At 34.9% G+C, this 18002-nt stretch overlaps 1 non-coding gene across 1 annotated transcript; it reads right to left on the bottom strand.

Moving 5' to 3' along the window:
• Nucleotides 1-17411: 17411 nt before the first annotated feature.
• Nucleotides 17412-17518, bottom strand: LOC121212800 (small nucleolar RNA R71). The gene has a single exon (XR_005908174.1). It is a non-coding gene; the product is annotated as a small nucleolar RNA R71 (small nucleolar RNA).
• Nucleotides 17519-18002: the final 484 nt, after the last annotated feature.

The following is an 18002-nucleotide window of genomic DNA, read 5'->3' as shown; positions in this document are numbered from 1 at the left end:
GACGAGAAAGGCCAAAAATAGTCCAACGATGGCCAACGACGTTTCGGCGATGGTCAGTGGCAGCCTAACAGCGACGACACGATGACAATGGTGGTAAAACAATAGCGACGTAAACTGATCCTACAAGGGAAGCCCATAATGGCAAACTAAAGGCCTAAAATCTCCATTGGGGTGACTTTTGTAATTTAATTATTCTTCTAGGATGGAATAATGGAAATTTTGGCTTGTCAGTTTCTTTTAAGTTTTATGCTTTTATTTATGATAGCATGATGATATTTATTTGAATGCAAATGTATGTCCATGCATATGTAAGATAAGCATGCCTAATAGTTCAGAGAAAAAATGTTGCATATACTTGTTATACATTTATTAGCCATTCATGATTAAAATTGGACATTAAAATCTTTGCATGTTTTTTAAAGATTAAGTGGGAGAAAGTCTCTAAGCAAGACCTACGACCTCCATCAATGGTATCTTATGATGACATGACTATTTAACTATCCCATGGTAGGATTGTCATGTGGATTTCATTAAGGAGACTTCTAGAAAGTAGAAAGAATTATCTTGTAATCATTATGATGCTTAGGCAGCCATGTTGTAGGTATTATCATGCGATATAAAAAGAAGTTTTTCTTCAAAGAAGACAACTAGTCACAACATGTCACTCGGTGATATTGTTTCACGATGGCTATTTTGTGGTGCATGATGTGATAGGTGTTATGTTGGAAAAATTATGGTTTAAAAACAATTTTATTGCACAACGAAAATTAAAAATTTTGAAAATCAATTTAATTTGTGTTATTTATTGCAATAAACCTTAAACCAAAATCATACCTATGTTTTTGGATAGACGAATCCTTGTTATTCCTGACTTTCAACCAAATGATCTTTTCTATTATTCTCGTACCACGAATTACTTTGAGTGTGGGCTTGAAAAAATCGAATCAAAACATAGAACTAGAAATAGTTTTCTTTTCTTTTGGATGAAAATGAAAATTCTCTTCTCAAATAGAAACCGAAAATTAGAAAACTTTATTTAATAGTTGAGAATAAATTCTCTCTATTTTCAGCAGAGTAACAATCTAAACAACGACCTCCTTAAACTTAACCTAAATATGGATATATATAATAATGTCTCATTCCCTAGCTAGGTCAAATACTAGCCATAGGCTAGATAAAATATGTTGTGCATATGCAAACACCTTTGACCTATTTCTGCATATCGTCGCTCCAGTGTCGCGACATTGAACCTTGTAGGTGATTTCTTTGGCTTTGAAGTGTGGTGTTATAACACCACATGCTGGTGTCGCGAAGCTGGAGTCGTTCTTTGTTTCTTAGCCTGGAAACAGTGCTCTGCACACTAAATCAACTTGTTAGTCCTTCCCTAGGCTTGCATTGGCCAATAGGTCATTACATTGCCAAAATATGCATAAAAATGCTTATTTTGCTAAAATTAAACATAAGCTAATAGAATTGGAAAATGTAACAAAATAATCTAAAGTGGATAGAAAACAAGATCGTTAAATGTTGAAAAGACTTTAATTTGCCACACTAAATTGTGGCAATCATTAGCTAGCTCGCATGATCTTTCACATGCTATCGATATTAATTATCGCATATATGTAACTTGTAATACCCTTAACCCGTATCCATTACCGGAATAGGGTTACAGAGCATTACCGTAAAACCGTGACATAAAAACATACATTTCCAATCATTTCATTAAACATAGCAAAGTTCATTCATACACATGCATAACTTCCCTTAATCGAGCGTTCGAGGCCCTAGAAACACTTTAGAAACAATTCGGGACTAAATCGGAAACATTTGAAATATGGTATATAAAGCTATACCAATGCCACAAGATTTATCAAACTATATAACTATCAACTCACAAATGAGTAGGTCAATTAACATCCCAAATACTTTCCATTCATAACATAATAAGGTCTTATAATTTGTATTACATAATCATCAACCTTTTCTTAAAACAATGAACCATTCCATTTACTTACTTACCATTTCATTACCTTTTCTCACCCATTTCATTTGCATAACACACAAGACATAAGCATAAACATCAATCGTAACCACAAGCTAATGCATTTAAACATAACTCTTTTGGAATCAACTCCATGATAAACCATTTCATAAGAAATTACATCTTTTGATTTATATCACCTTTTCATGAACATAAGCATATTACCATTTGAACACGTACTATTTCAATGTATTTCATTAAGATTAAGCATGATATAATCCAATCATAAACTTGACACAAGCCTAAGCATTATCTACAACACATGTTAGAGCATCAACTCATAAATCGCTTGAAATAACATAAGTTAAGTCATATACGTGAACAACATCATTTGAAATCATCAATTTCATGAACATAAAGATACTTTCATTGAACATTATCATTTCATTCCTTTTCATAGATTCATGACATAAGTCATTTGAATATTTACCATTCCTTGACTTTTCATGCCCGTTGAACCATTTAGAATATCATCAGATACGCGGGATAGTTCACACGAAGTGTGCTAAACATATAACTGTAACATTTCCTTTCCTTTAGATCATTGCTCACATGAGCTGTGAAATAGGCCTGCTCACAAGAGCTGTGGGCCGAAATGTAAGCTACACGATTCTGCTCACACAAGCTGTGGAGTATCCACAAAAAATTTAGGACCTCTATAATACCCTTAACCCGTATCCGTCGCCGAAATAGGGTTAAGTGTAACACCCTAAACTAAATGTAACGCCCCAAACCCAGCCCAGACGTTACGGCCGAATTTAGCGTGTCACATGGAAATGTTACTAAATAAGTTATGTTTTATAAAAAATCTTTTCTTAGGGTTTAAAGAATGTTCTATTTTAGGTTAAAGTGAATGGAAGATGTGCACCAAGTAGGAAGCCAGAAAAGAGAAGGTGAGTCGGTTGGACTGCTTAAGTACCAAGCTCTTCACGGATCCAATCCTAGACATGCACACATCCATTGCCACACTTTAAGCCTGTTACTAGTCCACGAATAATTAATTAAATTTAAGTCTATTTAAATTATTCATTTCCTTTGAAAACATTTACATTGCGGAAGCTTTGCTCGGTTATCGTGATATTTTGAAAATAGGTAACTTTTATAAAGCGCGCTCTAAAGCTAACCAATTTAATAACCCAAAATAAATAAAATAATAAAAAGAGCGGCCTTATTACAACTTAAACCAGAAACAAAATAATCAAAATAATAATTGCGAAACTTAAAAAAAACAAAAATTAATCTTCGTGCCACTCTGAATCCCGCCCAGCTCCAAGTCCACCAACTAGGGCTCACTTGCAAGGACGGAAGGGAAAAGGGTGAGTTTGGAAAACTCAGTGTGTAAGGAAAACCCATCCAAAGCCCAAGTCAGCTCAAGCCCATTAGGCCTAAGCCCATTCAGATGACAGTGTGTATTGGGCCAAAGCCCTTTTTAGAATACAATAAACTGGGCCTTAGCCCCATTTTCAGTTAACAGTATGGCCCAGAGGCCCATTCCAGAACAGATCAGACATATTCGTGTATGCAAGCCCAACCCAACCTATAACCAACCGCTACACTCCACCCATACCAACCCTACACTCTATGTGGGGAATAGCTCAACCCACCCAGCCTTACACTCCACAGTTGCAGCATTGCTGCTCAGTTATCAGTAAGTTAAGGCAAAGCCTCAAGTACGTGGACAAGCCACTTTCAGTACTTCCTCCGTCAATATCCCAGTCCCATGCATCAAATAATAATAATAACATGGCATGCAGTAAATAATAGCAGTCAAACATGCATTCAGGTCAACCTTAACCCTAGGGGTATATCAGTAATTTTACTCCTAGGGGTAAATCTGTAAATTGTCCACCTATAAAGGTATTTCAGTAATTTTATCAATTTCAAGGGTTTTTATGCATATTCCAACCTTTCACGTACTAATAGAAATACTTACCGAGGGTTCTTACCGAATTGGGCCCGTTAGCCCACTATCCCAATTTTGGCCCATAAAGCCCAAAAATATCGAAGGCACAGAAATCATGCACTCTGCAGTCTAAACATTGTAGTTTACCAAAAATGTTACTCGATTTACCTCACGAGCATTCACACACTCGTAAGTCCACAAAATACCGATTTTTTGGCATTTCAACTTTTCGGCTTTTGCCGATCTAGACTATGAAAGGGTGTCAGTTACACACCTGTTTGGATGATATGCTGACGAGATCCACACACACGAACTGCCTACAATTGGATTACTAACACGTTAATCTAACTATCAAAAATGAACTACGTATTAACCCCTTACCATATTCGGCCAAAAGCACCTTAGGCACTAGCGATCCTACCTTTGCCGAAATTAGCGACTAGGTTTAGATCCAGTCGTTCCACTTGTCCAAGCCTTCAATCAGCAGCCTCTAGATCACACTATTATCAAAATAAAACAATTATAACATCCCTTAGAGCTATAAGCCCAAATCGACAGCCTCCTTAACTTTTAGGGACTTCGACTTTTTCTGACTTGAAAGAAATAAGACTAGATCTGAAGTAATAAGCACTTACCACTTATTCCTATTTGATTTCTACACAGATCTGATGTAGATCTATCCTCTAAATGATGGCAGAACCCGAATCCAGGAGATCTGAAGTTTCGGCTATGAGCCCCTAAGTCTTATGGTATTTTGGCTTTTTAAGTGGTGAAGAAGATGACGATTCGAGGCTATAACCTTGGAATAATGCTGCCAACTGGTACCAAGGGTTTAGAGAAGATGAATTTTGATCAAGAGGAACAAAAATACCGAAGGATTTTGGCTTTGGAGAAATCGGCACAAGTAGTGAGTTTTTGGGATTTCGGCTTTTATGGCAATCGGCTATGGAGGTTTTGTGGAGGATGGGATCGACAGAGAAGGTGAGTAGGGTGATCAAAAGGTTTCGACTAACAGAAGAAGCATAAGGGAAGAAATAAAATGGAGAAAAAGAGAGGGAGAAAATTCAGCATTAAGAAGAGGAACTTGCGTTTTCGGCTCTTGTGAGAACTCAGAATGAATGAATGAAAACTTTCAGGTGGCTAACCCTAATCCTCCAAGACAGAAAAAGAAAAGAACCTAACCCTAATATCAACTAAAGCAATCGGCCCAACCTCCCTAAGGCCCTTGCCGAAATTCTCTTGAGTGATCATGTGCCCAGCACATGTCCAAAATTAAAAAGTAACTACATGCCTACCTTGCGACTCGAACCTTGGACCTTCAATTCCTTCCCATGCGCCATTTTTTTAGGAATCTAGTGGCACCACCTTGCCACTTTACCAAAGCCTTATTTGTGTCATGACTTACGAAGTTCTTCTTAAAGTCCACTTAACCCAGTCTCCTATTCACTTAAAATCCAACCTTGATATTTTACCATGTTTAACCTGGGCTTGGGCCTTTTAAAGACCTACGAACACATTTAAACACAATTCCAATATTTAGAACACCACAATTCCAAAATTTACCAAAAATCACAGAAACCCGAAAAAATCCCGAAAGGCTGGGGCAGACTTTTAATTCTTTTGTATGACTGACTGTTCCTTTTTGTAGTAGGGGATTTCACACTGAGTTTTCGTAAACTCACCCCGTTTATTAACCTTTCAGGTAATTTCCAACCTTAGACGGATTGGAGCTGCGAGGGGCTCGGAGGAAGCCACACACACTGTTTATGTTACAGTTTTGATTATTACTTTTAAATGTTTTTATGTGGGTACAGTAAAGCCATTGTAATTTTTTGGATTTCAAATTCAGAATTTTATTTATTGTTCTTATAATTGCTAGTATTAAAATACGATTTTCTAAAGCAATTACTGTTGTTCAAAACATCACGTAACCGTAATTGTTTTTAAATTAAGCTTCCGCAACTGCCAAGATTTTTACAAAGTTGTTAAGAATGTTATGCAGCTAAGGTTTCTAACAAGGTTTAAAAAGGGTATAAGTTTTTAATTATTAAGAAGGGTTTTTAATGGAAACATAGTTTTTTAAAAACACTTCAATGTGACATGCCAGATTCGAGCCAAACTTCCAGGCCGGGTTTGGGGTGTTACATTCAGTGGTATCAGAGCCTGGGTTGCAACAGCTCGACTGTGGATTGGGTTTTAAAAAATTTGAATTTCAAAAAATTATTTTCAACCACGTGGTCTGTTTGAAGTATTTCTCTTAAAAAGTGTGGCACACCGAGGCTCTGGCGCCGAATCCGTAAGTCTTCTAAACACTTTTGTCTGTTTAGAAATTGAAATACTGTGGATTCCTTAGATATTGGTCTGAATTTAAATTTGGTATTTATTTTATGTGGATGTGATGTTTGGATATAGAAATTGTATATATGTGTGATAAATATGTGGCTGCTTCTGTGAATAAGTGTTGTATGTATGAGATGTTTCAAGTTCTAGTTGAAGTGTGATAGTGATAGTAGGATCAGAGTGCGCAGCGGTAGCGTAGTGGGGTAGATGTTACACGACTACCCTATTAGACGGAAATTTCGGGGACGAAATTTCTTTAAGGGAGGTAGAGTTGTAACACCCTGAATTTGGGCCTAGAAATTTTGGGCCTTGAGCATGGGAGCAGTTGAAGGCAGCTTATAATATTCTGTTGTGCATGAAAAATTCGTAGTTAAAGGCTTGTTTTAGTGGTTAAGTGTGTTGAGAAGTGTTGGAGAAGTCCTGGGTTCAAATCTGGACTCTAGCAAAAATTTTGGTTTAAGGTGAATCAAACCCTGGGTGTAGTAGGTAGGCTTTAAGAATATTGTTGGAGAAATTGTGACACAAAAAGCCTGGTGGCTTAGTGGCAAGTAGCGTGTGGAGCATTTAAGGGGAGGCATGGGTTCGAATCCCATGGCAAGCAAAGAGCATTTATTTTGCTAACAAGGGGCGGCAAGATTTGGTGTTGAATTTAAACTCTGATGATGGAGGGATCCCACATCGGGAAGCTAACATAAGAGTGGATGCGAAGCTGGCTTTAAATAGAGAGAACCATGAGGAGAGTAAATGCATCTTTCTTGGCTGATCCCTTTCGCTTTATGGCGTGCTCGTTTGGGTTGGGCGTCGGCTAAGAGTGCTTGGAGCGTGGATTAACTCCAGTCTCCAATTAGGTGTGTATTTCTCACTACTCTAGCTGTAGGATGGCTACTTCGGGCTGCGATGGGCCGAAAGGAGCCATGTGGGCCCAATGGGCCTACGGGCCCAATTGGATAAGTTATTTGATTGTGTAGTAAATATTGGTCTAGGCTAGGTGAATCTTGTATCTGTGGCTAAATTTGGGCTAAAAGGGCCACACGAGCGTGTGGGCCCATTTGGGCCGAGAAGGGCTTTAGGCCCATTCGTATTGTTATCCCTGTTTAGAATACTTTAGTTTACCAAATTACCCAAATACCCTCGATTTGTAAAATTACCGAAATACCATCGATTGTAAAATTACTAAAATACCCTCGATTTGTAAAATTACCAAAATACCCTCGATTTGTAAAATTACTAAAATACCCTTGACTTGTAAAATTACCAAAGTACCCCGATTTACAGAATTACCGTTTTACCCTTGATTTACAAAATTATTGAAATACCCCTGTAGGGTAGAATTATCGAAATACCCTTGTAGGGTTGAAATATCGAAATACCCCTGTAGGGTAGAATTACTGAAATACCCCTGTAAGGTAGAATTACCGAAATACCCTTGTAGGGTAGAAATACCGAAATACCCTTGTAGGGTAGAAATAGCGAAATACCCCTGTAGGGTAGAAATACCGAAATACCCCTGTAGGGTAGAATTATCGAAATACCCTTGTAGGGTAGTAATACCGAAATACCCCTATAGGGTAGAATTACCGAGATACCCTTGTGGAGTAAAATTACCATTTTGCCTCTAGGGTGTTAAATGACTGTTTTGCCCTTGTGGGCAAGTGACTGACTTGGACTGTGTGGTTGACGGTTTTGATTGTGAATATATGAATGACTTGACTGTGATTGTTTGATTCAAATATGGGCATGATATTCTGATTCTGTATGTTGTATGCCATGACATTTATATCTGTTGCATGGGTTATGGGTTATATTGATGGAGGAAGTACTGAAAGTGGCTTGCCCACGTACTGAAGGCTTTGCCTCAACTTACTGATAACTGAGCAGCAATGCTGCAACTGTGGAGTGTAGGGCTGGGTAGGTTGAGCTATTCCCCACATGGAGTGTAGGGTTGGTACGGGAGTGTATACGGCTGGATTGGGTTGGGATTGCATTCACATTCTGATTTTGATTCTGTTACCTGATACTGATTCTGATTCTGATTCTGATTCTGTCACCTGATTCTGATTCTGATTCTGATTCTGATTTTGATTCTAGTTCTGATAATGTTTTTTATTCTGTAATGGGTTAAAGCCCATCTGGTATGTTTGTTATAGTGGGCTAAGGCCTAATTGATACTGAAATTGTAAGTAAGGCTGGGGCAGACTTTTAATTCTTTTATATGACTGACTGTTCCTTTTTATAGTAGGGGATTTCACACTAAGTTTTCGTAATTCACCCCTTTCCCTTCCATCCTTGCAGGTGAGCCCTAGTTGGTGGACTTGGAGCTGGGCGGGATTCAGAGTGGCCGCGAAGATTAATTTCTATTTTTTTTTAAGTTTCGCAATTATTATTTTGATTACTTTGTTTCTGGTTTAAGTTGTAATAAGGCCGCTTTTTTTATTATTTTATTTATTTTGGGTTATTAAATTGGTTAGCTTTAAAGCGCGCTTTATAAAAGTTACCTATTTTCAAAATATCACGATAACCGAGCAAAGCTTCCGTAATGTAAACGTTTTCAAAAGAAATGAATAATTTAAATAGATTTAAATTTAATTAATTATTCGTGGACTAGTAACAGGCTTAAAGTGTGGCAATGGATGTGTGCATGTCTAGGATTGGATCCGTGAAGAGCTTGGTACTTAAGCAGTCCAACCGACTCACCTTCTCTTTTCTGGCTTCCTACTTGGTGCACAGCTTCCATTCACTTTAACGTAAAACAGAACATTCTTTAAACCCTAAGAAAAGATTTTTGATAAAACATAACTTCTTTAGTAACATTTCCATGTGACACGCTGAATTCGGCCATAACGTCTGGGCCGGGTTTGGGGTGTTACATACAGAGCATTACTAGAGTTTACATTTTGAAGCTATCAAAATTTAAAACATTTACTTCACAACATCAATCAATACAAAACCAAATAATAACATACATTTGTTCCTTTTACGAGCACTCGAGCTCTTAAAAAATCATTAGAAACAAGTCGGGACTAAATCAGAATCTTATAGAATTTCTCAGGACAAGGTGAAAATTTTCAAAATTGTAGGGGTCACATGGCCGTGTGGCCAAGCCGTGTGACTCACGCGGTTGAGAGGCACGCCCGTGTCTCAGGCCGTGTGGACATTCGAAGTAGGGACATACAACCGTGTCCTAGCCCGTGTCCTTGCCCTTGTAAATTTCTGACTTAAGTCACACAGCCAAGCCACACGCCCGTGTACCAGGCCGTGTAACTCTTGAAATGCAACCTTTAAAAACCTACAGGGGACAAACGGCCGTCTCACCTAGCCGTGTGTCACATATGGTTAAGACACACGCCGTTTTCTCTGACTATATGGATGAAAAATAGGCCATTTCCAAGCCATTTTTCTCACTCATTCATGCACACACCTATAACCAATTTACCACATGTAATCAAGCATCCTAAAGTACACCAAACCATACAACAATAAGCTATCCAAATAGGTACATATTCATACAAAAAAATGCCTAAAAAGCACATCAATCACAACAATTAAACCTGTATAACTAAATGCTTAGTTTAGGCAAAACTTACCATTTTGTACACATATCAAATCCACACTCATATGTACCTAATTTACCATTTAACATTTAGCATCATAAGCCATAAATACCAACTACATTTTTAATACCAAAATGACCATGTTCAACTTCCATTATCTAAGCATTATAGTCTTCCATGAAAATGCCACATAAATATATCCACATATCAACCATTTCAATCATTCAAAATACCAAATTTACAAGCCAAAACATAATGGTTAGAACATCAACCAAAAACACCTATACATGTGTATATTTATCCAATTATCAATTATCTTGTTTCCATGCCAAAACATAACATAATTGCTACATAATCACCACACCATATTAGATTCATGCCACATCTAGTTCAAAACCCCTCCAATGCATACCACATCTTGACCATGTTGAGGTCAATTCATTATATATCACTTTGGCCATCCAAACATGTTTTAACACATTATCAAATTAACACATATCAAAAAGACACCAAATGTACCAAGCCAATCTACCGATATAATCGTTGGATAGTGTGATAATTCTCCAACAAGCTTCCAAACTGATCGAACCTCCGATAATCTGTAAAGTAAGGGATAAACATAATATTCCAATTTAATAATGAACTTTATATGACAAATATAATGCTATACCAATGCCTCAAGATTTATCAACTACATAACCACTAACTCATAAATGAGTGAGCCTATCAACATCATATATATTTTCATTTCTAACATAATAGGATTTTATAAAACATTTACACCATCATTAACCTTTTAATAAAACTATGAATAACTTCCTTTACATACTTTCCATTCCATTTACTAAGCATAAACTCAAATAATAACATCAATTAACTAATTAATATATTTATTCATAACATAGGTAAGTTCAATCATAACATATGTAATTTCTCATATATAAGTACATTATTCAACTCATCGATCCCTTTTTCATCTTATCACATTTCAATTATGAACTTATTGTTTCATTACCTTTTCTTACCGTTTCATTTGTATAATACCAGACATAAGCATATACATCAATCATAATCTCAAGCTTGACATAAGCCTAATCACCATCATCAATACACAAGTTAGTGCATTTATGTATATAACTCATTTGGGGTCAATCACATGATAAACCATTTTATAAGAAATTCCACCTTTTGAATCTTACTACCTTTTCATGAGCATAGGCATATTTCCATTTAGTCAATTACCAGTTCAATGTATATCATTAGTGTTAAACATGATATAATGCAACCAAAAGCTTAGCACAAACCTAAGTATCATCCACAATCTCAACTGATGAATTCATTTATGTTCAGGTCAATATTCAATAAATAAAATTTTTTTCAAATTCATTAAAAAAATTACCTTACCGAGATTTTTCATACGAAGAATGACTTACAGGAGTACATCACCAATCCAACCAAACACACCAGATGCTCACACGAGCCAATCCCTCCAACACACCAATGCTCATAAGCTAATCCAACCAACACACCAAACAGAGTGTATAACATGAGAGTTCGCAACAAATGCTAAACCTTAGTTTACTCGTGTAATATGAATATACATCACTCCATAATCATCTCCACTCCAATCCCCCGTAACACACCAAATCACGGCTATACTCTATCCCGCATTCAATCCAATCTGAGTAATTAAATTCAATATTATATCTCAAATTACCACTAATAATCAACAATTAAAAATAAATAAACAAGTTGTACCATGTTAATCTACTCAAAAATTCATATTGATGTTATATTCTAACCGTACGAACTTACCTGGCTAAATTGCAGAAATGTCAAAGTACATGGGCATTTTGGTAATTTTGCATTCTCCTCGAGTTTCCACTCGACCTTGATCTAAATTAATAATTTATTTCAATTTATTAATTTAGACAGGATAACAATTTATTTTATGAAATTTAGTATTTTTATATTTTTACAAAATTGCCCCTAACATTTTACTTTTATTCAATTTGGTCTCTGAGCCTAAAACATGTAAATTAACCATTTTTAACACAAACCCATGCTAGCCGAATATTCATGGCATTCAATACAGCCTATTTTTGCAATAATTTCACAACAAACCCTTTTATTTTTACTATTTCAATAATTTAGTACCTAATAAAAAAAATTCATCAAAAATCCCTTAACAAAATACTTTTAAATACCAACCAACACTTCAAATTCATAATTTAAAATAAAAAATTACTAGATTCATCAATGGAAACATTCAAAATCTTTAACAGTTTCAAAATCAAAGGTACGGGTTAGCTGGACCTAGTTCAACGATCTCAAAAACATAAAAATTAAAAGAAACGGGCAAATTTGCTTACCAAATCATCAAACCAAAGTTGGCCGAATACTAAGCCCTAGCTACGGCTTCCTTCTTCAACAATTTTGGTGGAAACAAAAAGGTTAAAGAACATGATACCACATTTTATTTGTTTTAATTTTCTTTAAATTATTAAATTACTAATTTAACCTTTGTTATAATATTAAAATTCACCCATTTAATGTCCACTTTTTTTCCATTTTTTTAATAATGGTATAATTGCCAACTAAGTCCCTTTTCCTTATTCAATAAGCCATTTAATCACTCAAATCAAATAGTAACTAAATTTTACATCTTTTACGATTTAGTCCTTTTTAATTAATTAACTATTGAAACGTTAAAATTTTTCAACGAAACTTTAATACCACCTTAATGACACTCTGTAAATATTTATAAAAATATTTACAGCTAAGTTTATAGAAATGAGGTCCCAATACCTCATTTTCTAAAACCACTTGAGTTAGGGTCTTACCACTTGAACTTAATAAATCGTTATAAAACATAAATTACCAAATCAAAAACCCTTTTAAAACCATATTTGACTCGTAAATATTAAATAATAATATTTACGAACTTACTTGTCGTATTTGGTGGCCTTGAAACCACTATTTTAGACACCATTAAAAAACGGGCTGTTACAACCTCAACCATCGGTAGGATATTCAAGACCATCGCCCGAAACATGAAAACACTAATGACGTGTCATTTGTATCCTACGAATTCTTAAGGTTCAAACAAGGCTCGATAATCGTCGAAACATCGTTGGATTTCCATCTTTTCTTTACATGATAAATTTGCATAGTAACATATATCTATTGAATCATTTACATTAGAACAACACATTAAACATTAAATTTTATCAACATTTAAGTGATTATAGTTCATACGAACTTACTTAGCTAAATTCCAAAAATGACAAAGTTTAGGGGCTATATGGTAATTTTTCCTTCTCGATTTTCCACTTGTTCTTGATCTAAATTAATAATTTCATTAAATTCATTAATTTAGACAGGAAAACGAATTTATTTTAAGCAATTCAATTTTTTGACATTTTTACACAATTGCCCCCAATATTTTACTTTTATTCAATTTAGTCCCCTAAAACATGCAAATTAACCATTTTTATTGAAAACCATACCAAACGAATGTTCATAGCTTCCAAAACATCCCATATTTGTAAAAATTTCACATCAAGTCATTGTATTTTTACTATTTCAACAATTTAATCCCTAATTGTTAAATTCATCAAAATTACTTAACAAAATACTTATAAATAATAACTAATACATCAAGTTCATCATTTAACATCTAAAATCACAAATATTTGACAACATTCAAAATCTTTAACAGTTTCAAAAAAGAAGGTATAGGCTAGTTGAACCTCGTTGCAACGATATCAAAAACATAAAAATTACTAAAAACATGAAAGAATTACTTATCATGCATAAATAAATCACCGTGGCCTAAACTTAGCTTAATTTTCCATGGATATTCGGGTTTTTTTTTAAAAAGAAACTAAAAAGATGATAATAATTAAGCCTTTTGTGTTAATTTAATTTAATTTATCAAATTGCCATTCTAACCTTAGTTAATAATTAAATAAAACACAAAGTCCATGTCCATATTTGTCCACTAACTCTTTAAATGGTTTAATTACCATTCAAGTCCCTTTACCTTTATTCATTAAGCCATTTAATCACTCAAATCCAATTAGGGGTGTGCAAAATTCGGGTAAAACCAAAAAGAATAGGTTAACCGACCGAATTCGGTTAATTGGTCGGTTAACCGAATTAATTCGGTTGGGGGTCGGTTAATAATTTTTTGAGTTTTCAGTTAACGGTTAATTCAGTTCGAAACTGGTCGGTTAACCGAAATAATTAATAAATAAAATTATAATATATAAATAGCCCACTACTCACTCAAACCCAATCCAACATAAACCCAAATATCCAATCTAATATATATTAACCCAAGTACCCAACCCAACCCAATTACCCAACCCAATCATAAAAATTACAAATAATTTAATAAATAAAAATAAAATCTAAAATCTAAAACTAAAAATAAAAATAAAAAACATATAATTTTATACAAATAATTCGGTTAATTCAGGCAATTCGATTAATTCGGTTAATTTTATACTTATTTTAACCAGAAATTAAAAAACATATAATTTTCGGTTAATTCGGTTAACCGACCGAATTAACCGAAATATTTTCAGTTCGGTTACTTTTTTTGAAAAAATTTCGGTTCGGTTAACACTTAAAAATTTTGAAAGGTCAGTTAATTCGGTTAATGTTATTTCGGGGTTAACCGATTGAGCACCCCTAAATCCAATAGTGATCAAATTTTACATCATTTATGATTTCGTCCGTTTTAATTAATTAACTATCTAAAAATTAAAATTTCTTAACGAAACTTTAATAAAACATTAATAACACCCCGTAAATATTTATAAAAATATTTACGGCTTGATTTATAAAACAAGGTCCTGATATCTCATTTTCTAAACCCATTTGACTTTAGGGTCTTATCACTTGAACCTAATTAATCATTCATATAACATAAATTACCATATCAAAACCTTTTTAAAACTGTATTTGACTCATAAATATTAAATAATAATATTTACGAACTTACTCGTCGGATTTGTGGCTCTAAAACCACTATTTCTGACACCACTGAAAAACGAGTTGTTACATAACTGTAGTATAATTCCATGACATTTAATCATTTCTAAGCATAATACAACCAATTCAAAATTTATATCCCTATTAACATGACTCAAATTTCAAGATGGATACACAGATTAGTCAACCTGCATCTCAATCTGGTGTCGTAGTACATCATTGGATAAACCCAATGAAATATATTTCCATACATAATGCATCATCAGGCAAGCCAAAACAATTATACTGGCACATGGGATTTTTATATGCCGTAATTTAATGTAGCAAATTAAACTTAGTTTCACATTTAAGGAGCTTGAATACAAGCATTTTCGTTATGTTTTAGTTAAGTTTTCAAAGTGTTATTTACATTCAATAGAATATGCAAATTGAGTCTATTATTGACCTTAGGGGCCAAATGAGACTTAAGGGTGAGCTAACGCACTTTGTGAGTGTGAAAGAGACCACTAGAAGGTGCACTAAATGGATGTTGGTCTCCATGTCGCAACATGGATGACTCAATGTCACAACATAAGGACCAGAACATAGAAAACTCAAGACTACCTTCGATGTTGTGACACAAACTGAGGGTGTTGCAAACTCAAAACTACCTTCGATGTTGTGAAACAAACTGAGGGTGTCGCGACATATCCCTGAAGATAGCTACAGAGGAGAATACAGATTGCTTTTTAGCGACACAAGTCCTGGTGTTTCGTGACATCAACTCTGTGAAGGAAACAACACAAGAAGCAGGGGCATTTTGGTCTAAATAATCAAACTTTAAGCTCGGGAATGTCAGCTAACCTAGGGTGAAGGACGACGGCCACCTAAAGGCTATAAATGGGCTCATTTTTTACATGTAATTGACATCATTCCTTTAGCATAGATTCTCTCTTGTAAATTTAGTGTATCTTTCTTTCTTTCTTAGGGTTTTAGATTTATTTCAATTGTTCTTGTTAATTTCAAAAAATCTGAATTATGGAAGCATTCAAACTCTGTGGATTTTTGCTTAATTTCAATACAATCAGGCTCTTTCATTTACTCTATCTTGTCAATTTAATTAGCATGCTTTCTCTTTACATCAATTATATGTTGTCTATGGGAGCCATGAGGTACTAATCCTACTATGGGGGATTAGCGAGTGGAAGTATGATCCCTTAACTATTTTGTAGGGTTACTCAATGGGTCAACTATTTGGGGAAGGAAGAACGTGAAATAAATCCTAAGCCTGACAACCCTAGGAAGTCATCAAAGTGGGAATTAACCCAAAATTGGTATTTTCCATCCATGAACACCTTAACCCCAAACTAGTCTGAATTGTGAGGTTAGAAGATAAGTAGCTCTTATTGACTTGTTATGTTAGTGGAAGATCGGAAGATCCTACTAGGGTAATGACTAGTTGATTAACGAGGAACCCAAAATGATAGTTGATAGAGATTATCGAAGTGAGCTAATCACCCATAATCAGATTTGATTTATTCTTTCTTTTTAATCTCTTGAATTTTATCTTTTTATGTTATTTTGTTTTTATTACTATTATTATAAAACCTCAAAAATCATTTATTTCATAGTTTTCATACTATAATAGATTTAAAAGTATTAATTAAATATTTTAGTGTTTAGGTTAGAATTGGTCTAGCAATCGTCTCCCTTAGGTACTATACTTAGAGTACTCACCTACTTCGTTGTAAAACTAAATTAAAACTTGACCCGTATACTTGCTGATACCACCTTGTCTTTCTATACTTTATTGTAGTATTCACACTCTGGATATTAGTGCTTTCAGAGGCAATCAAGTTGTTGGCGTCGTTGTAGGGAACGCAACGTCACTAGGTTAATTTCATTTTTTGCATGTAATAGAATACTTAGGAGATTTCTCAAGTATAAATACAATTTTATTTATTATTACTAATCTCTTCTTTTGGGGTTTAGTGTATGACTCACAGTAGGGGTACGCCTATTGTAGCAGCCACAGATCTAAAGAGAATAATCTGAAGGAATTGCCGACAACAGCAACAGCAGTAGCAACAACAAATGCAAGAACAAACACCACTAGTTGTAGGTAACATATCGCGTGAAAATCCATTGTTCAATGATGTTGACGATAACGCCGTAGGAAATCCACTAGCACTACAGTTACCCAAAAACGTATAGATGGCTCAAAATGAAAGAACCCTAAAGGATTATGCTTTACCAAGTCTGGACATGCTTTAAGAAAGTATAGCAAGGCCGATGATTAAAGCTAATTATTTCAAGATCAAACCGACAATGATTTAGATAATCTAAAATTATCTATAGTTTAAGAGCACAATTATGGAGGACCCTAGTCAACCTTTGAATTGGTTTCTATAACCTTCTGATACTTTTAAGTATAACGGGGTCACTGATGACGCTATTCATCTTTGATTGTTCCCCTTCTCTTTAATTGATAATGAATTTTTCTTAGTTAGACTCGCAAGCACCAGGATCTATCACGACTTGGGACAAACTCCCTGGAAAGTTCCTAAAAAAGTTCTTCACGACTAGCAAAATAGTTCAACTAAGAAGAGAGATTGTTGTCTTCAGGAAAATGAGGAAGAAAATTTCTATGGGGCATGGGAACGCTTCAAAATGTTGATTCAAAAAATGCTCACACCATAGATTTCCTGAGTGGATGTGACTGCAGGTATTTTATAACGGGTTGGATACAAATGCACGATCTGGATTAGACAGAGCAGCAAGAGGAGCCTTATGAATAGGATGTACGAGGATATGTATGAAATTATTAAAAATATGGCATTAAATTCCTACCAATGGCCAATTGAACACTTCACATATGGCTAGAAACCTGCTACGGTCAAAGCGGATGATAAGTATCAGCAGATAGTGGATAGACTAAATCGTATCAAATCTGCTTCTACACTGTCTACACAGGAAGGAGACAAACCACTCTTCCATTATATCAATAATCTTGCTGATGATATGAATTATGTCAGAAATAGGGTGGAAACCCTTGTTCGAATACTTATAATCCTGGTTTGAGAGATCACTCGAATCTGAGATGGGGAGGAAATAATGGTGTAGGTAATAGTTCAAATCAAGTTAAAAATACTAATTATCAACCTCCTTATATGTAGAAACCCCAAGA

The sequence above is a fragment of the Gossypium hirsutum genome, chromosome A13 (genome assembly GCF_007990345.1).
Source record: "Gossypium hirsutum isolate 1008001.06 chromosome A13, Gossypium_hirsutum_v2.1, whole genome shotgun sequence".
Lineage (NCBI taxonomy): Eukaryota > Viridiplantae > Streptophyta > Magnoliopsida > Malvales > Malvaceae > Gossypium > Gossypium hirsutum.
This window is presented reverse-complemented; position numbering and strand designations above follow the sequence as displayed.